The sequence below is a fragment of the Oncorhynchus keta genome, chromosome 5, assembly GCF_023373465.1.
Source record: "Oncorhynchus keta strain PuntledgeMale-10-30-2019 chromosome 5, Oket_V2, whole genome shotgun sequence".
Lineage (NCBI taxonomy): Eukaryota > Metazoa > Chordata > Actinopteri > Salmoniformes > Salmonidae > Oncorhynchus > Oncorhynchus keta.
Window position 1 is genome coordinate 19,748,497 of NC_068425.1, and position 24,108 is coordinate 19,772,604.

The following is a 24,108-nucleotide window of genomic DNA, read 5'->3' on the forward strand; positions in this document are numbered from 1 at the left end:
GGCTGCTGTCATGTCCTGAATGATGCTCTACTACTCCAGGCTGCTGTCGTGTCCTGAATGATGCTCTACCACTCCAGGCTGCTGTCATGTCCTAAATGATGCCCTACTACTCCAGTCTGCTGTCATGTCCTGAATGATGCTCTACCACTCCAGGCTGCTGTCATGTCCTAAATGATGGTCTACCAGGCTCCAGGCTGCTGTCATGTCCTGAATGATGCTCTACTACTCCAGGCTGTCTGTCGATGCTCCTGGTTGCTGTCAATGATGCTCTACCACTCCAGGCTGCTGTCGTTTCCTGAATGATGCTCTACCACTCCAGTCTGCTGTCATGTCCTAAATGATGCTCTACTACTCCAGGATGCTGTCTTGTCCTGAATGATGCTCTACTACTCCAGGCTGCTGTCATGTCCTAAATGATGCTCTACCACTCCAGGCTGCTGTCGTGTCCTGAATGATGCTCTACTACTCCAGGTTGCTGTCATGTCCTAAATGATGCTCTACTACTCCAGGTTGCTGTCATGTCCAAAATGATGCTCTACTACTCCAGGTTGCTGTCATGTCCTAAATGATGCTCTACTACTCCAGGCTGTTGTCGTTTCCTGAATGATGCTACTCCAGGCTGCTGTCAATGATGCTCTACCACACCAGGCTGCTGTCGTGTCCTGAAGGATGCTCTACTTTTCCAGGCTGCTGTTGTGTCCTGATGTCCTGATGATGCTCTACCACTCCAGGCTGCTGTCATGTCCTGAAATTATGTTGATGCTACTACTCCAGGCTCCTGTCTTGTCCTAAATGATGCTCTACTACTGCCAGGCTCTACCACAGCAGTCTGCTGTCATGTCTAAATGATGCTCTACTACTCTAGGTGCTGTCTGTCAATGTCCTAAATGATGCTCTACTACTCTGGTTGCTGTCATGATGCTCTAAAGGCTGATGTCATCTACTACTCTAGGCTGTCTGTCAAATGATGCTCTAACTCCAGGCTGTCTTGTCCTATGATGCTCTACCACTCCAGGCTGCTGTCATGTCCTAAATGATGCTCTACTACTCTAGGTTGCTGTCATGTCCTAAATGATGCTCTACTACTACAGGTTGCTGTCATGTCCTAAATTATGCTCTACTACTCCAGGTTGCTGTCATGTCCTAAATGATGCTCTACTACTACAGGCTGCTGTCATGTCCTAAATGATGCTCTACTACTACAGGCTGCTGTCATGTCTTAAATGATGGTCTCTGGTTATGCTCACTGCTGACAAGTTGATGATCGTACAAAAGAAGACCTCTAGACACACACAAAATCATTCAGACACACACACATTCACGAAGACATCTCCACCATCTGGAGAAGTTGAACATGTGGTTCAAACAGCTGGCAACAAACCACCACCCCAACGGGAACCCACAGACACCCCCTGTGTCCTCTTCCCTGGTATGTGCCTGAGCCAACATGTTCAGCCACCACTGTGTAACATTGATATTTTAACATTTATCAGTAATGCATAGTTGTATGCTATGTATGAATGGACTCCAGATTCATATGGAAACATCTGTACAACGTATGGCTATAGTAACTGGAGAGGGCTGTTTGGAAATGCATTTAAGAATAAAAATATTACAACTCGCTCCCGTATGAAAGTTCAATTACTCTATCTTTGCCTGTGTGGGTATTTTGGCCTGTGTGGGTATTTTGGCCTGTGTGGGTATACTTTATAAACACTTCTGTGCTGTGTAATAGAAGCCTGCTGGAATGACAGTCTACAGGCAGTGCAGGGACATTGAGGCCAGATGAGAAAGAGTTTATTTGTGGTTTGGTAAAAACAACTGTATGTCACAGTATGTGGACTTTATGTAAATTGAGGCAATCCAAGTAGAATAACAGAGAATTCAACACTTGTCTACATTGGCCTTTCGGAATTTTTTAAAATGTTATTTGAATTGTCTGATTCCAATCGAAACATTTATTTTAAAAATATGCTTACATGAGGTCAAAATGCCAGTATAGTATGTTGGTTTTTAACCCCGCCACATACCTCAGTCTCCAAATCAGATGAAATTATTATCATCTGAATTAATCCTGTTCGTTATCTTTATGTAGTCATGTTTCTGTTGTCCATAAGGATAGTGTGAATATTACACCCCTGAAATGTTTGCTAAGTATTTTACCAAAGGACTCTGATCTCTGTCTCCCTGTGCCTCTGATTCAGCAGGACGGTGATAGTGTGAAGATTAAAAGCTTATCCAATTAGTCACCCGCTGAGACCTGCTGAGCCAATCAGGCCCATCTAAAGCCTGTGGTCACACTGGAGTGCTGTCGGACAGGCCCCGATCAGCTGGGTCAAACAGAGGAGAATGTCTCAGGGCTGCCCATGCAGGGGGAACTACAATGTCTTAAAATGGGGGAGCCCTGTCTTCTCTCTTTCCTGGCTAATCTTCAATGAACACGCTGTTCCTCAAATAGTTCTTGAACAACGATATCAGAGGGGGAAAAAGATTGGATTACTCGACCGTGAGTAACGTCACCACTGCACACAGAGACCCCACACTGTGCTTTTTAGACCACTGTTTAGGCTGACTTAAAACTGAGGGGTTCTGTGTGACGGATTTGTCTGTTCACTTTCAATTATATGGGGATCAGTTTAAGATCTGGCTATGTTTTGTTGATCAAGATATTTCAGTGATGACATGGTGTCCTATTGTCCTACACCTCTTCTGTCTTTTTACACATCCATCTGCAGGAATTGCTGTGTTCTGACTGTCCTCCGGTTTTGTCTTCTGGACTGAAATGTCATTGTTGCATCCAACAATATCAAACCTGTCTTTATCAAAATAAAGACAGGATAGATATAAGAGGATGAGTCAATGAGCACTAAAATTGACACTCACAAAATCACAGTGAGACCATTGTGAGAAGGTCCCTGACACATTACTACCAATCATACGTGTCTCTACCTAGTCCTCTTCGTCCTGGGTGGGACATAAAGCCGCAACAATCTTCTTCTGACAGTCCCATGTCAGTCATAACAAGCAGGGAGCTCATTCATCAGGATTTGTGCTGACACTGTGTTCATAAAATCTGCAGAATGAAAAACAATTCAGTGAACCCATTGTTTCCTTCAAAACACTGCCCTCTGCAGGAAATGAGGGGTAAACAGAAATCATGACAGTTTGGCATTTGGCATAAAAGGTCTTTCAGGCTATTATGCATAAAGAGGTCTGTATTAGGCTATACCAAATACTTATTCTTTGGTGTGAGACATTCTAAAGAGGCAGTGAGTCTTGTATCTTCGATGTTCTTCGTATTTCTATTGACTATGCGAGTCTAGAGGTCAAATGCAGCTTTTCACAAAATACGCTCTTTCATTAGGGTGCCAAAGGTCATAGGATTATGACTTTTTTCCCTCATTTGTCATCATGGCAAAGACAAGCCTGCGCTCCAGCTCACATGGTCATGAATGGGTGTCTTCAACACAGCTGGGTGGTCTGAGCCGGATGTGACCCCAATAAAGACGCCTACACCTAACGGTGGCTGCCCTTGCATGACCCTCACTTTTGTTGAGGCTTCAAGGGGCATTGAGTCAAAACACATTATGCAAAAAAGGACAGCTATGAAGTCAGCCAATGTACCCACCTGCTTCATTCTTGTTCTTGGAGGAGCCATGGAAGGAGAAGCAGAGGAGAGTGTGCTTGCCTGGATGGTGGAGCGTAATCTAAAGCACTATAGAAATGAAATATAATATTATTAGAGGTTCTGTCAAACTTATCACACAATTCGCGTTGCTGCACGAGTCATTGGACAAAATTATGAGAGAAAATTGAGTCCATTGAAAGGTTTGAAACATTGTAATCTCTCCCTCAACGGGGTCAAATATGGTCCAAACGTTTTGTCTGCGCATGCACAGACACGCTCCTGGGCCAACCGTTGCTACCTCCATGGCTATGAAAAAAGTTTAGTTGGCAATCAGTGTTGAAGCTACAAAGTGAGAGTGCTTCGTAAATGTTTACCAGTAGGCTGGCGATACACAAGATGTTTCACTGCTTGAGCTTGATGCTGTTTATATTGGTACGCCATTGCTAGCTAACTAGACTTTAGTCATCTCTTCTGAACTGATTACTGTGTTCATCAAATCGATCAGAAAAAAATCCAGATTAATATCACATAGCTAGTGGACCCTACAAAAATTCATTTTCCCATAGGCTTTGTTCAACGAACCACGGATTGAAGTAGTGCCAACAACAAGATGCCATTATTGCATTATTACATTTTCGAAACCCAGAGGTCCAACATTACAAGACTTCCGGGAACACTTGCCAAGCAGACTCTGCAGACCAGACCGGGTTTTGAGAAGTCAATGAGAGAAGTGAACATTTATTCCTAGTTAATTTTTTAAGTTTAAATGCACAACCTAGACTTGAGGCCAATGTCTTGAAGGAAAATTCCACCCAAAACTAAATTTTTGTATTTGTTTCATTGCTGATATACCGTGGCAAGAAAAAGTATGTGAACCCTTTGGGATTACCTGGACTTTTGCATAAATGGGTCATAAAAATGGATCTGATCTTCATTTAGGTCACAACAATAGACAAACATAGTCTCCTTAAACTAATAACACACAAACAATTATAAATGTTCATGTCTTTATTGAACACACTGTGTAAACATTCACAGTGCAGGGTGGGGAAAGTATGTGAACCCTTGGATTTAATAACTGGTTGACCCTCGTTTGGCAGAAATAACCTCAACCAAACGTTTCCTGTAGTTGCGGATCAGACCATAAGGTCAGTAAGAATTTTGGACCGTTCCTCTTTACAAAGCTGTTTCAGTACAGCAATATTCTTGGGATGTCTGGTGTGAACCGCTCTCTTGAGGTCATGCCACAGCATCTCAATCAGGTTGAGGTCAGGACTCTGACTGGGCCACTCCAGAAGGTGTATTTTCTTCTGTTGATTTACTTCTGTGTTTTGTGTCGTTGTCCTGTTGCATCACCCAACTTCTGTTGAGCTTCAATTGGCGGACAGATTGCCTTACATTCTCCTGCAAAATGTCTTGATAAACTTGGGAATTCATTTTCCCGTTGATGATAGCAAGCTGTCCAGGCCCTGAGGCAGCAAAGCAGCCCCAAATCATGATGCTCCCTCCACCATACTTTACAGTTGGGATGAGGTTTTGATGTTGGTGTGCTGTGCCTTTTTTTCTCCACACATAGTGTTGTATGTTCCTTCCAAATAACTCAACTTTAGTTTCATCTGTCCACAGAATATTTTGCCAGTAGCGCTGTGGAACATCCAGATGCTCTTTTGCAAACTTCAGATGTGCAGCAATGGACAGCAGTGGCTTCTTCTTCTTTCACATACTTTCCTTGCCACTGTAGTCCCAAAATTTTGACTTGCAAAACCAGCATCATATGATGCTAAATGCATCATATGGGCCAGATTTCTGTGTTTTGAAAGCTACATATTTTGAAACGTTAATAGCTGACAAGCAAAACACTTGGGACTAAATCAACAACAGACTAATGAAACAAATACCAAAAGACAGTTTTCGGGTGGAGTTTTCCTTTAACTTTAAGTAGCTCAACATATTATTACTCCATCCTCGTGAAAGTAACAACCTGACACATTTTCATTTTCGACAAAAACAACTTTATATCAAAGGAGTGCCTTTTATTTGACCGATGCACATGCACAGTTTGGAGCGAGATTGCCGTTAGACCCAATGATATGCATAAATCATGGATTGCTGATGCTATGTTATTGCCCCTTGAGGCTTTGAAGCCACCAATCGGCCACATTGAGCTCCACAGTGGATGCTTCATAATACCCATAAAACCTAGAGGTCAAACACGAAAATGGTTCCAATTTTTTTTCCACCGTTCATTACTCGCATAGCATATTTTAGAAACACTTCAAATGAAGTATGTGTTTGGTGTAGGTTTACCTTGGCGTGACGTTTTGATAGCCGGGTAGGCCAGCATTGTAAATAAGAATTTGTTCTTTAACTGACTTGCCTGGTTAAATAAATGAAAATCATTTTTAAAACATCTAATTCTGTCTCGGTGTCACACCCTGACTTTAGTATTCTTTGTTTTCCTTGTTATTTTGGTTAGGTCAGGGTGTGACATGGGTGATGTATGCGTTTTTGTCTTGTCTAGGGTTTTTTGTATGTTTATGGGGCTGTCTCCATTCTGAGGGGCAGCTCGGGACTGAGGGGCAGCTCGGGACTAAAGGGCAGCTCAGGACTGAGGGGCAGCTCGGGACTAAAGGGCAGCTCAGGACTGAGGGGCAGCTCGGGACTGAGGGGCAGCTCGGGACTAAAGGGCAGCTCAGGACTGAGGGGCAGCTCGGGAATGAGGGGCAGCTCGGGACTGGCTGACGACTCTGGAAGATCCTGGCTGACTGGCGGCTCTGGCGGATCCTGGCTGACTGGCGGCTCTGGCGGATCCTGGCGGCTCTGGAGGATCCTGGCTGACTGGCAGCTCTTGGCTGACTGGCGGCTCTGGCGGCTCCTTGCAGACTGGACAGGTGGGAGACTCTAGCAGCTCTGGACAGGCGGGAGACTCCAGCAGCTCTGGACAGGTGGGAGACTCTAGCAGCCCTGGACAGGCGGGAGACTCGAGCAGCCCTGGACAGGCGGGAGACTCTAGCAGCTCTGGACAGGCGGGAGACTCTAGCAGCTCTGGACAGGCGGGAGACTCTAGCAGCTCTGGACAGGTGGGAGACTCTAGCAGCTCTGGACAGGCGGGAGACTCCAGCAGCTCTGGACAGGTGGGAGACTCTAGCAGCCCTGGACAGGCGGGAGACTCTTGCAGTGTTGGACAGGCGAGGTGCACTGTAGGCCTGGTGCGTGGTGCCGGCGCTGGTGGTACTGGGCTCAGGACACACACCTCAGGGCGAGTGCGGGGAGGAGGAACAGGGAGTACTGGGCTCTGGACACGCACAGGAAGCCTGGTGCGGGGGGCTGCCACCGGAGGGCTGTTGCGTGTAGGTGGTGGCACTGGGTAGACCGGACCGTGCAGGCGCACTGGAGCTCTTGAGCACCGAGCCTGCCCAACCTTACCTGGTTGAATGCTCCCGGTCGCCCTGCCAGTGCGGCAAGGTGGAATAGCCCGCACTGGACTGTGCAGGCGAACCGGGGACACCATGCGTAAGGCTGGTGCCATGTACGCCGGCCCAAGGAGACGCACTGGAGACCAGATGCGTAGAGCCGGCTTCATGGCACCTGGCTCGATGCCCACTCTAGCCCGGCCAATGCGAGGAGCTGGTATGTACCGCACCGGGCTATGCACCCACACTGGGGACACCGTGAGCTCCACAGCATAACACGGTGCCTGCCCGATCTCTCTCGCCCTCCGGTAAGCACAGGAAGTTGGCGCAGGTCTCCTAACTGGCTTCGCCACACTTCCTGTGTGCCCCCCAAGACATTTTTGGGGTTGACTCTCGGGCTTCCAGCCCTGCTTCCGTGCTGCCTCTTCAAACCGCCGCCTCTCCGCTTTGGCTGCCTCCAGCTCTGCCTTGGGGCGGCGATATTCCCCCGGCTGCCTCGAGGGTCCATCTACATCCAGTATCTCCTCCCAAGTCCAATAGTCCTAACATCGCTGCTCCTCCTGCCGCTGCCTGTAACCACGCTGCTTGGTCCTGTACTGGTGGGTGATTCTGTCCATGCTGATTTCCTCCTCTTCGTCTGAAGGACCAATACGCAGCGTAGTTCGTGCTCAACATGTTTTAATTAAAGATGATAACGTGAACATTACACAAAATACAAAATAACAAATTAAACATGGCAAAACCGAAACAGTCCTATCTGGTGCAGAGAATACAGAGACAGGAAACAATCACCCACAAAATACCCACAGAATATGGCTGCCTAAATATGGTTCCCAATCAGAGACAACGATAGACAGCTGCCTCTAATTGAGAACCAATCTAGGCAACCATAGACATACAAAATACCTAGAACGGAGACAGCCCCATAAACATACAAAAAACCCTAGACAAGACAAAAACACAAACTTCACCCATGTCACACCCTGACCTAACCAAAATAACAAGGAAAACAAAGAATACTAAAGTCAGGGTGTGACACTCGGACAAGGTGAGTTTCATCAATATTTGCCTCAATTTACTCTCAAAAATTCAAACTACTAATTAGCAACAGAGAAGACCCCATGCAAGACTTCCTGCAGGAAGCTCTAGCCGACACTGTCAGCTACCATTCACCAGCGCAATCAGATGCCTTCTGTGCCCAATCCATGTGGAATCCATGTGCTATATTAAAATTAATTGTCCCATTTCTCTCTGTCTTAACTAAACTTTAGCTAGACATACTTTAGCTAGCTAGTTAGCAAAGCAGTAGATAAACAATATATTTTGTTTTACTTAGCCTAGATAATTGTTTGTACAGTATGTCAACTATTTCAGACCTGATGGTATTTTTCAAGGATGAGGATGAGCATTAAACGGGGAGAAGATCACTATAAATCTGGCCATGTGGAGGAGGGCAGCTATAATGAGGGGCAACTTACCGGTTTGGTCAGGGCCAGCATGAGGAATAAAGTGTATCCTGTGTAGCTATTAAGTAAAGATTGAGCATCTTGTCAACTAATCATCAAACCCTCAATGAGTTGAATGAGGTGTGTTTGTCCAGGGCTACAATGAAAATGTGTTCTGTTGGGGTACTGGAGGACCAGCGTTGGTGTACTGTTGAGGGTACTGGAGAACCAGGGTTGGTGTACTTTTGGGGTACTGGAGGACCAGGGTTGGTGTACTGTTGGGGTACTGGAGGACCAGGGTTGGTGTACTGTTGGGGTACTGAAGGACCAGTGTTGGTGTACTGTTGGGGGTACTGGAGGACCAGGGTTGGTGTACTGTTGGGGTACTGGAGGACCAGGGTTGGTGTACTGTTGGGGGTACTGGAGGACCAGGGTTGGTGTACTGTTGGGGTACTGGAGGACCAGGGTTGGTGTACTGTTGGGGGTACTGGAGGACCAGGGTTGGTGTACTGTTGGGGTACTGGAGGACCAGGGTTGGTGTACTGTTGGGGGTACTGGAGGACCAGGGTTGGTGTACTGTTGGGGTACTGGAGGACCAGGGTTGGTGTACTGTTGGGGGTACTGGAGGACCAGGGTTGGTGTACTGTTGGGGGTACTGGAGGACCAGGGTTGGTGTACTGTTGGGGGTACTGGAGGACCAGCGTTGGTGTACTGTTGAGGGTACTGGAAGACCAGGGTTGGTGTACTGTTGGGGTACTGGAGGACCAGGGTTGGTGTACTGTTGGAGTACTGGAGGACCAGGGTTGGTGTACTGTTGGGGTACTGGAGGACCAGGGTTGGTGTACTGTTGGGGAACTGGAGGACCAGGGTTGGTGTACTGTTGGGGTACTGGAGGACCAGGGTTGGTGTACTGTTGGGGTACTGAAGGACCAGTGTTGGTGTACTGTTGGGGGTACTGGAGGACCAGGGTTGGTGTACTGTTGGGGTACTGGAGGGGTTGGTGTACCAGGGTTGGTGTACTGTTGGGGTACTGGACAGGACCAGGGTTGGTGTACTGTTGGGGTACTGGTCCAGGGTTGGTGTACTGTTGGGGGTACTGGAGGACCAGGGTTGGTGTACTGTTGGGGTACTGGAGGATCAGGGTTGGTGTACTGTTGGGGTACTTGAGGACCAGGGTTGGTGTACTGTTGGGGTACTGGACAACCAGGGTTGGTGTACTGTTGGGGTACTGGAGGACCAGGGTTGGTGTACTGTTGGGGTACTGGAGGACCAGGGTTGGTGTACTGTTGGGGTACTGGAGGACCAGGGTTGGTGTACTGTTGGGGGTACTGGTCCAGGGTTGGTGTACTGTTGGGGGTACTGGAGGACCAGGGTTGGTGTACTGTTGGGGGTACTGGAGGATCAGGGTTGGTGTACTGTTGGGGTACTTGAGGACCAGGGTTGGTGTACTGTTGGGGGTACTGGAGGACCAGGGTTGGTGTACTGTTGGGGTACTGGAGGACCAGGGTTGGTGTACTGTTAGGGGTACTGGAGGACCAGGGTTGGTGTACTGTTGGGGTACTGGAGGACCAGGGTTGGTGTACTGTTAGGGGTACTGGAGGACCAGGGTTGGTGTACTGTTGGGGTACTGGAGGACCAGGGTTGGTGTACTGTTGGGGGTACTGGAGGACCAGGGTTGGTGTACTGTTGGGGGTACTGGAGGACCAGGGTTGGTGTACTGTTGAGGGTACTGGAAGACCAGGGTTGGTGTACTGTTGGGGTACTGGAGGACCAGGGTTGGTGTACTGTTGGGGTACTGGAGGACCAGGGTTGGTGTACTGTTGGGGTACTGAAGGACCAGTGTTGGTGTACTGTTGGGGGTACTGGAGGACCAGGGTTGGTGTACTGTTGGGGTACTGGAGGACCAGGGTTGGTGTACTGTCGGGGTACTGGAGGACCAGGTTTGGTGTACTGTTGGGGTACTGGAGGACCAGGGCTGGGAAACACTGACCTGGAAACACATAGAGGAGAGATGTACAGGAAGAAATGACTGAGAATGGCATCAACTGGCCTATGCTACTATGCAGCCAACCCTCACACACTGGACAATGAGTTGGCTCAATCCATGTTCTTACAACACAGAGAACATCACTTGTGGCAAATGTTTCCCTAAGAATGCTGAGCTGAAAAATCATATGAGTATTTAGCACTATGTGGATGGGACATTCCTGCTGGGATGGAGGATTTATCTGGAATGCTCAACTAGATGATCAGGACAGTCTAGGGTACTACTTGCCCGAAAGAGGTGAAGTCTCAAGAGGAAAGTTAATTAGCTGTGAGATCACTAAGGAGGACCAACAGTGGTTGAGGGATCATCTGAAAGGGACTGACATGTCTAACTGACTTCACAGGTTCTTTGATTAGTCATGTACAACAGATGCATTCATGGAACAAAGCAGTTTCTGTGGTTTGTATGGAAAAAACATTGAGCCCACAACATGCACCTCAGTGAGAATATTCTGTAACTGTGTCATGGTGGACGTGCCTGAAACGTCAATGTTTCCATTGAGCTCCAAATAAGAAGTAAGTATAATTCGATAGGACTAACTAGAGAGACAGCGAGAGAGAGAGAGAGAGAGAGAGAGAGAGAGAGAGAGAGAGAGAGAGAGAGAGTACATCTAAGGATCGGAGAGACATCACTTCCGGCAGATCTCCTTGCCGAGGGAGGCATTGAACATCATGCACTGTTTCTCATAGGGGGTGCCTGAAGATGTTCTGCATGTCACGCCTTATGTCTAAAACATGGGAAAAAGGGGAGACAAGATCTTAAAATTCAATGTTTTATCACATTTGATGAGTTACTAACTTGTCCGTCCACATTCTCGATCTGCTGTAGTCCCTACACCTGGAATCTCGCACTCGGATCACACTGGCACAGGAGGTCCATGCATCGGATGGCCTCAGGGATACACTCCTGTTGGACTGGAAAACAAAAACATTTGGTCAGTGGTGGGTCTTTTTCAGAGCTGTATCACTATCTTATCTGGACAGAAGGTGCATTGTTTACCACAACACAAACACACCTTGGACAATGTGACAAGTGGTCCCTCAACACCCAATCCTGAATCATGAGAACCATACACAAAGATACTGTGCAGATATACATTTCAGCCACACCTGTTGCTGACAGGTGTAGAAAATCGAGCACAAAGCCATGCAATCTCCATAGACACACATTGCCAGGAGAATGGCCTTACTGAAGAGCTCAGTGACTTTCAACGTGGCACCATCACAGGATACCACCTTTCCAACAAGTCAGTTCATCAAATTTCTGCCCTGCTAGAGCTGCTCCGGTCAACTGTACGTGCTGTTATTTTGAAGTGAACACATCTAGGAACAACAACGGCTCAGCCACAAAGTGGTAGGCCACACAAGCTCACAGAACGGGACTGCCAAATGCTGAAGCATGTAGCCCATAAAAATAGTCTGTCCTCGGTTGCAACACTCACTACCGAATTCCAAACTGGTCCAATCTGGAAAGTCATTAAATGGGTTTCCATGGCCATTTTAGGCCACAAGCCTAAAATCTCCATGCGCAATGCCAAGTGTCGGCTGGAGTGGTGTAAAGCTTGCCACCATTGGTCTCTGGAATAGTGGAAACGCCTTATCTGGAGTGATGAATCACGCTTCAGCATCTTGGAGTCCGATGGACGAATCTGGGTTTGGCGGATGCCACGAGAATGCTACCTGCCCGAACGTATAGTGCCAACTGTAAAGTTTGGGGAGGGAGGAAAAATGGTTTGGGCTAGGCCCCTTAGTTCCAGTGAAGGGAAATCTTAACGCTACAGCATACAATTACATTCTAGACGATTCTGTGCTTCCAACTCTGTGGCAACAGTTTTGGGAAGGCCCTTTCGTGTTTCAGCATGACAATGCCCCGTGCACAAAGCGAGGTTCATATAGAAATGGTTTGTCGAGGTCGGTGTGGAAGAACTTGACTGGCCTGAAATTTAACTGACCTCAAAATGATACATTATTTTTAAAGATTAATGACCTTAGATTTCAGCATTTGTGGCATCCATTTCAAGGAAAATCCTAATTTACCTCAAATGTCTCATTGCTCTTACCATCATTGGTGTTACTACTCCTAGTGGTTGCACAAAGTTAAAATAATGGTTAAAAAATATTTAAAGTCATAAAGATACCATATTAGTTGATTTAGAATGGGAAGATCTTGTCTAAAAAAAAGTTTTCCCAAAACGACATGCCCAAATGCCAACATAAGACGAGTCAGCAGCTAGCCAGCTAGCCAATTTTCAGTTGACGTAATAATTTTCCCAGTCAAACACATTACCCAAAATGCACTGTGTGTCTTTTCTTTACCAGGTCATGTAATCTTTGGTGTAAAAGTCAACTAGAACAGAGAGCACCTTATCTATCCACTGGGCTGCAATATCATCCTCAAAATCCTAACAAAAAAGAAACAGGAGTTAATGCATGGCCACACTAACAACGTCTCCTGTGTCACTGTGTCCAAAGGTGGAAAGTATTGGAATGTTGCCTCATGGTCAGGTCACTTTCATGGGCTTCAAGGTAATGGACTAATGCAAAGATGAAAGAAAAATGGATGGGCAGAAAACTTTGATGAAAGATAATTAGCTGGCCGTTATCATTCTTTGAACAGGATGATGTTTTAATATTGGACTTTTCCATGAGAAGAATATATGCTCACCTGCAACTCCACAAAGCCTAAGTGGGAGGATTGGCCTTCTCCCCTCAATGTCAAGTACATGGTAACATTTAACTCAGATCCTCTGTTATAATATAGTAGTTACAAATAGGTGTATTCATACATTTGAACTGAATAACTGTGTGTGTCTATAATTTCCATATTGTGGTGTGTAAAATAGAAAACAGAGAAGCCATTTGTGGAAGCCCGGCCTCAGCCCACAGTGGTGGTCACTGCCTTACTCTGCAATACTCCAACACAAGTGACAGCATCTTCGTGTGGGCAGAACAGTATGTATATCTAAATAGAGCTATTTGGCTTGGCACACCTTCTAATGAAATGTCACAGCTATGGGCCTATAAGGATCTGGATCATCTTCTTGTAGCGACACTCTCCGCGTTTGGGAACTTGATCTTCCCCACAAAATTACACACACACAATGTCAGACAGGGCAGCCGAAAACAATTGTGAAATGCATTTGGGTAATTATAATATCAGAACACATGGCTATACACAGGGCTCTATGCTGACCTTTCATACAAGGAGTACATATGCACCTATGTTGAAAAATGTAGGCACACACAAAGAAATGAAGTTGCACTGTAGAGCCCTGAAACATTCAAACACGTGAATAGTATGACCCTTTGTGAGAGCGTCATTTCTTCAGCATACTGCAGTAAATCTTGCAGCAGTTTGCAACCTGAATAACTTGTTATTTCTTGGTACAGATCCCTGAGGAATGCAGCTATCTCTACTGTCGAACCAGTGGGGATATCCTGAAAGTCAGTCTCAAGACCAAGCTTCTTAATGGGCCATGTCCAAGTGAAACAGAAGTTCAGCAAGCTGGCTTAAAAAAAGTTACACGGTAAGAGGAGTTTAATATCTGGCTTAGTTAGACTGCAGTACAGAACTCAGCATGCATTTCCCCTTGTTGTCTACATGGGGTGAACACAGTCTGTGATGAAGACAGGCAACATACTCTCGGCTCAGGAGATGGCACATTCACTCTGTTCAGGATCCTCATCCAACTTCAAACACATCAAGTGAGTCTAGTGTCTGGAATGGAGGTCTTTATTCACTTTTATAGTTATTCTCTCACTTCAGAGTTCATCACCTGATCCCCTCCAGCCATAACAGCGCCGTGAACGATGTGAGTGAAACAACAGGCTAAAAGGTCACATAATATACGCCATCACATTCCATTTGTGTGCAGGGTCAGTCCCCTATTGAATACAAATAGGGAACTGATTCTGCTTGACTGGCTGTTCATTTTGAAGCCCATTGAAACCAGTAGAGGGGGCTACACAATAATTTAGTAACCTGGTATATGTTAATGATTGTTTTCCAATAGATGGCAGTATTGACTCAATACAGTGTTTGCCTTATGCTAGCCTTCAAATGTATGCCATGTAACCATGCTCGGAAAAGCCTCCAGTAATATACGCCAGGTGCATTCCGGTAATGTTATTCTACGTGACAATTCAATTCCAAAACGTACTTACGTCTCCGGTGCCAACAATCTAAGAAGCAAGATACTACATCCTCCAAAGTTTATCAGAGTCATTGTCAATAGCTAAATACATTCATTATGGGCTGATAAGTGCTTTAATTTAACGTATATATCTTGATGTATATCTCACAGTGGCTCATCTGAGCTCTTTGCCACGTTCTGAGAATGACATCTGGATGTGGCATACGGAGACCTCTAAAAAAGTGCCACATATCACTGTGCCCAACATGACCTGGCTGCAACACTGTGGAATTCATGATTGACAGCAGGAGCATCATCAGTGGTGGATTTTCCATTCCATTTCTTAGCAGCAGAAACTCAGGGGCTTTCTATTATCAGCCGCGTCTGCTGTCTGGAAATGCAAATGCATTCCTCTGGTGGTGATTTAGTTGGGCAACAACAGTTGTGCCATTTTTAACTCAGATGAAAGAAAAACAATACTTTCTGTCACGCATTCATGTTTGTATTTCTCCCAGTCATTGACTTTTGTGCCGTTTTCTTTCAGCCTGGAATGATGATAAGATCTGTGGCTTCACTCCTGAGACTAGCAGGCTGATGACTGTGCACAACGCCCACAGCATGGGTGTGAGTGACAGCCATCGCCACCACCAGAGGCTACAAGATTATTCAAATCAAATCAAATGTATTTATAAAGCCCTTCTTACATCAGCTGATATATTAAAGTGCTGTACAGAAACCCAGCCTAAAACCCCAAACAGCAAGCAATGCAGGTGTAGAAGCATGGTGGCTAGGAAAATCTTCCTAGAAAAGGCCAAAACTGGCTGTGCCAGGTGGAGATTATAACAGAACATGGCCAAGATGTTCAAATGTTCATAAATGACCAGCAGAGTCAAATAATAATAATCACAGTAGTTGTCGAGGGTGCAGCAAGTCAGCACCTCAGGAGTAAATGTCAGTTGGCTTTAAGAGTATCTCTACCGCTCCTGCTGTCTCTAGAGAGTTGAAAACAGCAGGTCTGGGACAGGTAGCACGTCCGGTGAACAGGTCAGGTTTCCATAGCTCCAGGCAGAACAGTTGAAACTGGAGCAGCAGCACGGCCAGGTGGACGATTGCCAGCGGGGAGGGGAGGGACAGGTAAAGATCATGAAGATAAAGCACCATGGAGATAAAGATAAACAACAATGATGGAGATAAAGAACCATGGAGATAAAGATAAACAACAATGATGGAGATAAAGAACTATGGAGATAAAGATAAACAACAATGATGGAGATAAAGAACTATGGAGATAAAGATAAACAACAATGATGGAGATAAAGAACTATGGAGATAAAGATAAACAACAATGATGGAGATAAAGAACCATGAGCATTACAAAGTACAAATAGGGTACAAAGACCCAAATAGGGTCGATAATGGAAAACCGTGGCGGTGACACCACATTCCGAGGGTGTCTGTCTCAAGGTGAGTTGGGATATGCAAAAATACACATTTCCAATTCACACATGCATATTAATACACACTTTTACATGCATGAAATAGGACAAATATAAGCACCCACCAACTTATATAATTATAGATACCTATAGTTAGTGGGCATGAAACCTCTGCACTGTGTTAGGGCCTACCAGATAAACAACATTTTCAAAAACCACAAGCCTTGGCTCATGTTTATTCATAACAGAATCTGGTTACAATGCTATTGATATGAAGAAAGGACTAATAGTTTAACAAATAGTATTTGATTCTAACAGTGAAACAAATAGAAGCAACAGATACTGTATACTCTGGTTAGAAGTGTCTGCTACCACTCTGAGGAGTACCAGATCATCACTAGTAGCACAGACAGAAAGGAACATCAACCACCACAGTAGGATATATAGAAGAGCATTTACTAACAGAGAATTCAATTCATTCCAGATTGGGTTAATGACTACTATAGTATTTATTTAGTCATTACCATGGAAACACAATGGATGATTGATCGCACAGTGAGACGTGTGTGAGCGCCAGATGTCATAGTAGTGTAATGGGATGACAATGACAGTGCATTGTATTCTCTGCTAAGGGATTGTTTGTTCCTAAAGCAGACGGCATAGCTATGACTCAACCAGATGGTCTCTGTGGGCCACATCTAGGATGAGGTTTACTTCTTCACAGAAAACCACATCGGAAAATTCTCTCTCCATGTTCAGCTTCAAAAAAATAATAATTTCACTGCTTTAACAGAGCAAGCCATAGAGCAGCACATTAACTTCATCTATTTTGTTATTTGAGGCTTTCCACAGAGATTACTTCCCTTGGGGGTTGATAATCAGAGTTCTTCATGAATACAGTCCATAATGTATTGATGACATTGGGTACATAATTCTAGTTAAGCATAAACCTATAGTGAAAGTATCAAAGTTGACCTTACAGTACCAGTAAATCATACTGCAACACTTTTAAATAAATACTTTGCCCTTTCTTTTTAACTGAGGGGGAGAGTTCTGTGTTTACATGAATGTACCTTTTGCTAGCATCACTTCTTTACATCAAAGGACTAGGTATCTCTAAACTGTACAGTACTGGAGCATGTGTTTTTTCATTCAAAGTTGAGGCACAATCACATAGGATATACAATCTAAACTCTTCCCTCCTCCTGAGCACGTTCTGTCTGATTTTGCAATGACAGAAAAAATGGAAAGGCACCTGCATTTTAAAAGGGAAATGTGGTATTTGTGGTCTAAATCTAACTTAAAGAAACAGTTACAACGGGAGGACGAAGCTGGAAGGAGACAGCTGCCAACCCAGAGATGAGTATTACTTACTCACACACACACACAAATATATGTTTTAACAACTGCATGTTGCTATTTGATAGACGGTAGTGGCGACTACTTGCATACTGTGAAGGACTCATTAGGATAAAGTCAAGGCCTTAGGTCAAAATCCCCCCAAATTATTTACCAGCCAATAAATTATGGTGTGCACGATACATCTGCTTATAATGTTAAAAACAGGAGGAGAGATTGAAACAAATGTGTATTAATTAGTGTCACTTTTCAGTGTCACTTTTCTATATAAATGTTACCATATTTGATTTCATAATGACACATTGTATTTCCCAATGGATTTTTTCATTATAACATGTATCGCTTCAGTAATGGCGCTGTATCACATGATCTATTTCCGAATTTCATGGTCTTTTTCATAATAAAAAATATTATGATTGAAAATGTATGAATAAGCCTCCTGTACACCTATATCTTGCAGACGCTGTAACCATCTGACAAATGCATGGCGGTGTCGTAGCATGCCACTGGCATATCTCCTCTCCGTCTTATTTCTCTTATTTTACGTGTATTTTTTAAATATTAATATCATACAGTGGACGTCTAAGCCTAAAGGCATATGCACGCAATGCCCTGATGCATTTAGTGCTCAAATCTCCGACAGATGAACAGCGAGGTGGACAATTGTTTTAGGAAAGTAAAAACCAATAAAACAATAGGCCATACATCAATCAATCAATCAAATTTTATTTATATAGCCCTTCGTACATCAGCTGATATCTCAAAGTGCTGTACAGAAACCCAGCCTAAAACCCCAAACAGCAAGCAATGCAGGTGTAGAAGCACGGTGGCTAGGAAAAACTCCCTAGAAAGGCCAAAACCTAGGAAGAAACCTAGAGAGGAACCAGGCTATGTGGGGTGGCCAGTCCTCTTCTGGCTGTGCCGGGTGGAGATTATAACAGAACATGGCCAAGATGTTCAAATGTTCATAAATGACCAGCATGGTCAAATAATAGTAAGGCAGAACAGTTGAAACTGGAGCAGCAGCATGGCCAGGTGGACTGGGGACAGCAAGGAGCCATCATGTCAGGTAGTCCTGGGGCATGGTCCTAGGGCTCAGGTCCTCCGAGAGAGAGAAAGAAAGAAGGAGAGAATTAGAGAACGCACACTTAGATTCACACAGGACACCGAATAGGACAGGAGAATTACTCCAGATATAACAAACTGACCCTAGCCCCCCGACACAAACTACTGCAGCATAAATACTGGAGGCTGAGACAGGAGGGGTCAGGAGACACTGTGGCCCCATCCGAGGACACCCCCGGACAGGGCCAAACAGGAAGGATATAACCCCACCCACTTTGCCAAAGCACAGCCCCCACACCACTAGAGGGATATCTTCAACCACCAACTTACCATCCTGAGACAAGGCTGAGTATAGCCCGCAAAGATCTCCGCCACGGCACAACCCAAGTGGGGGGGGGGCGCCAACCCAGACAGGATGACCACAACAGTGAATCAACCCACTCAGGTGACGCACCCCCTGTAGGGACGGCATGAGAGAGCCCCAGTAAGCCAGTGACTCAGCCCCTGTAATAGGGTTAGAGGCAGATAATCCCAGTGGAAAGAGGGGAACTGGCCAGGCAGAGACAGCAAGGGCAGTTCGTTGCTCCAGAGCCTTTCCGTTCACCTTCCCACTCCTGGGCCAGACTACACTCAATCATATGACCCACTGAAGAGATGAGTCTTCAGTAAAGACTTAAAGGTTGAGACCGAGTTTGCGTCTCTGACATGGGTAGGCAGACCGTTCCATAAAAATTGAGCTCTATAGGAGAAAGCCCTGCCTCCAGCTGTTTGCTTAGAAATTCTAGGGACAAATAGGAGGCCTGCGTCTTGTGACCATAGCATACGTGTAGGTATGTACGGCAGGACCAAATCAGAGAGATAGGTAGGAGCAAGCCCATGTAATGCATTGTAGGTTAGCAGTAAAACCTTGAAATCAGCCCTTGCTTTGACAGGAAGCCAGTGTAGAGAGGCTAGCACTGGAGTAATATGATCAAATTTTTGGGTTCTAGTCAGGATTCTAGCAGCCGTATTTAGCACTAACTGAAGTTTATTTAGTGCTTTATCCGGGTAGCCGGAAAGTAGAGCATTGCAGTAGTCTAACCTAGAAGTGACAAAAGCATGGATTAATTTTTCTGCATAATTTTTGGACAGAAAGTTTCTGATTTTTGCAATATTACGTAGATGGAAAAAAGCTGTCCTCGAAATGGTTTTGATATGTTCTTCAAAAGAGAGATCAGGGTCCAGAGTAACGCCGAGGTCCTTCACAGTTTTATTTGAGACGACTGTACAACCATTAAGATTAATTGTCAGATTCAACAGAAGATCTCTTTGTTTCTTGGGACCTAGAACAAGCATCTCTGTTTTGTCCGAGTTTAATATTAGAAAGTTTGCAGCCATCCACTTCCTTATGTCTGAAACACATGCTTCTAGCGAGGGCAATTTTGGGGCTTCACCATGTTTCATTGAAATGTACAGCTGTGTGTCATCCGCATAGCAGTGGGAGTTAACATTATGTTTTCGAATAACATCCCCAAGAGGTAAAATGTATAGTGAAAACAATAGTGGTCCTAAAACAGAACCTTGAGGAACACCGAAATTTACAGTTGATTTGTCAGAGGACAAACCATTCACAGAGACAAACTGATATCTTTCCGACAGATAAGATCTAAACCAGGCCAGAACATGTCCGTGTAGACCAATTTGGGTTTGCTTATGCTACACATCTAAAACATTGAAGTGATTTGTCATGATTTGTAATTTGTTATAGGCTGTTAAGGACAATTAAAAAATGTGGCTCATTTGGCCAATAGGCTATCCCTCGTTTTTTGATGGCACTGGCCTTGCCAGGTCGGCAGTTTCTTTTCTTTCCCTCTCTCTTTTTAGTCGGATCTGAATGCATACGAATGTCCAGTAAATTTGTAAAATGTTTGGTAAATTAAAATCTTCCCGGTTATGTTGTCCGGTGGCAAATGTTCCTGACCGAAACACTGGGCTTACCCTCTAGTATATAACGTAGCTTTCTGGGCAGTGTTGTTCCCCTCCAGGTGTTTCCTGAAGAACTCCTGGACCCTCCTCCACAGGTCCAGCTGAGCCTGATGGTGGGCTTTAGCCACTCCCACAAACACCACCACTTGACCAACCGCAGGATGGACGCCAGACGGGCAGTGGGGCATGTAGGGTACTTCCAGAAAATGCCCCGCCCTGGGGTACATCACCACCTGGTGGTGAAAGGAAAAGAGGACAGAACATATTTGCAAAAAATATAATGTTTTTTACTTTGTCATTATGGGATAGTATGTAGATTGATGAGGGGGAAACATTTTTGAAACCATTTTAGAATAAGGCTGTAATGTAACAAAATGTTAGAAAAGTCATGGGGTCTGAATACTTTCCGAATGCACTGTATGTATATTTGTCTCAATTTCTGCACCAACTGGTAGATTTAAAAATACTCTGATTTTGTAGATTATTAAGGCACATTTTAGTGTTAGGAAAGTTTCTATGAATAAAAATCCAAACTTGTTTGGAGAGTCTTTACGCACTAAATATATTGATTAATAAAAAAATAGGTGTTGAACAATAATTCTACCCCAATTCTCACGAATCACAGACATGTATGACAATGGTCCAGTCTCACGAACCGTGCACCACGCTCCAGGTTTAACCTGCTACATGTGGTCTGAGTTCCATAATGATGAACATTTATTGGATGCATTTGCTGTTTGTTTTGGTTGTGTTCCAGATGATGTTGTTCCCTATTTAAACAAAATGGTAAATAATGTAGTGTCATTTTGGAGTAACTTCTTGTAAATAAGAATAGTATATGTTTCAAAACACTTTTGCATTCATTAATGTTTCTCATAAATAGGGGCGTGGATCAGAAAACCAGTCACTATCTGGTGTGACCACCATTTGCCTCATGCAGCGCGACAACTCTCCTTTGCAGAGAGTTGATCAGGCTGTTGATTGTGGCCTGTGGAATGTTGTCCCACCTTTCAGTGGCTGTGCAAAGTTGCTGGATATTGGCGGGAACTGGACAATGCTGTTGCACACATCAATCCAGAGCATCCTAAACATGCTCAATGGGGGACGTCTAGTGAGTATGCAGACCATGGAAGAGCGGAGACATTTTCACCTTCCAGGAATTGTGTACAGATCCTTGTGACATGGGGCTGTGCATTATCAAGCTGAAACATGAGGTGATGGCAGTGGATGAATGGCACAACCTCAAACTTATAGTGGGTGAATAGCATGCTATTCTCATGCTTAAGTTCAAGGTCAAAATATGCAGAGAGAAAAAAGGAATTATGTTCCATTTACGGGCGCTTAACTCAGGTCGGAATCGGGGCCTTAGAGACTTACCCAGAAGGACTCACAGCTGTAATTGCTGCCAAATGTGTTTCTGGGAGGAATTCTCACTATTAGTATAAGCAATTTGGCAGTACACCCAGGACATTGCTTTGAGACCAAAAGGGGTTATCTCAGTTTCAAGGTCTCAGCTTGGAAAGAGGAAGTCTCGTAAGGTATTGGTCTCTCACATACATGAACCAAACATTAATGATGAATTAATTATGGACAATGAATAATGTTAATCATGCCAATATCACTTGTTTGTGTAAGCAGTATATAAGAGAACTAACGGGACTGCCCCGGGGGAGCTCCCGACCGACCTGTACTATGGTGCATTAAGTTTGTTGGAACCTCTCCAGCTTGCTAATAATAAATACTTATTAATGTAATATTGACTTCAGGTGTCCCTGGTGGTAATTTCCACAGCATACCTGTGTGCATGAAGGGTTTCAGTAAATGTTGGAATGTACGAGGGATGTTTATTGACTGCACCGAGTCGATGTGTTGATGTGCCTTGGCTCCAAGATGGTGTCACCTCTGTGCGCTGGTGTTCTGTCCTCCTCACGGTATCCGGATTGGAAATCTCTACAGAAAAGTGGCACATTGACCTCGAAATGAATTCCATTATTCTCAAACATTGGCAAAGTATTGTAAAGATATGGATAAACAGGATGAAGCCATGCCAAAGGCAGCAAAGTACAAGGAAAAGATACAAAAACCTGGATGGCTTTTCGAAATAAATCATTTAAGTCCTTGGGGAGTTTTGTAAATTAAATTATCTCAAATTTGGGCACTTTTACCCAGTTAGGAGACGTTGAAGCGCAGGATTCAGAGGACTACGTTGGAGGGTTTTGGGAAGGGACACCTTCCCTTCATATATCAGAGGATGTCCAGGTCACTGGGATCATTCTGTTACGCCTCGATCACACCTACTGCATCACTGCACAAAATGGTACGCAGCATCATTTGGATATGTGTGCAACAAAGTTCAACATCCACTTTTTGCTACCATTTCTGTCAAGCAATCTACACATACAATTTCATGCATACATTTGATAAATCCAACATATGCACCACACAGAACGCACTGCAATGCACGACAGCCTCATTGCATTTTGGTACACCAGAAGTACATTCATTTCTGTTGGAAGGTTGATCAAAGCTCACATCAACACCATCATGCCAGAAACCCTAGACCCACTCCAATTCACATACCGCCCCAACAGATCAACAGATGACGCAATCTCAATCGCACTCCACACTACACTTTCCCACATGGACAAAAGGAGAATTCTATGTGAGAATTCTGTACATTGACTACAGCTCAGCCTTCAACACCATAGTGCTGACAAAGCTCATCATTATGCTAAGCACCCTGGGACTAAACACCTCCCTCTACAACTGGATCCTGGACTTCCTGACAGCCCCCCCAGGAGGTAAGGGAAAGAAACAACACGTCTGCCGCGCTGATCCTCAACACTGGGGCCCATGCTTAGTCCCCTCCTGTACTCCCTGTTCACCCACGACTGCGTGTCCAGGCACGACTCCAACACCATCATTAAGTTTGCTGACAACACAACAGGGTTAGGCCTGATTACCGACAAAGATGAGACAGCCTATAGCGAGGAGGTCAGAGACCTGGCAGTGTGGTGTCAGAACAACAAACTCTCTCTCAATGTGAGTAAGACAAAGGAGCTGATCATGGACTATAGGAAAAGGAGGGCCGAACAGGCCCCAATTAACATTGACGGGACTGAAGTGGAGCGGGTCAAGAGTTTCCAGAACCTTGGTGTCCACATCACCAACAAACTATCATGGTCCAAACACACTGAGACAGTTATGAACAGGGCACGACAACACCTTTTCCCCCTCAGGAGACTGAAAATATTTGGCATGGGTCCCCAGATCCTCAGAAATCCTACAGCTGCACCATCTAAGAGCATCCTGACTGGTTTCATCACCGCCTGGTATGGCAACTGCTCGGCATCTGACTATAAGGTGCTACAGAGAGTAGTGCGTATGGCCCAGTACATTACTGGGGCCAAGCTTCCTGACATCCAAGACCTATATACTTGGTGTGTCAGAGGTAGGCCCCAAAAATGGTCAAAGAGTCCAGTCACCCAAGTCATAGACTTCTCTCTGCTACCGCACGGCAAGCAGTACCGGATCACCAAGTCTAGGACCAAAAGGCTCCTTAACAGCTTCCACCCCCAAGCCATAAGACTGCTTAACAGTTACTCAAATGGCCACCTG

General features: G+C 45.0%; 1 pseudogene; it reads left to right on the forward strand.

The window, feature by feature from the left end:
- The window catches only part of LOC118384188 (cilia- and flagella-associated protein 52-like), a 43,280-nt pseudogene that overhangs the window by 11,390 nt on the left and 7,782 nt on the right, over positions 1–24,108 (forward strand).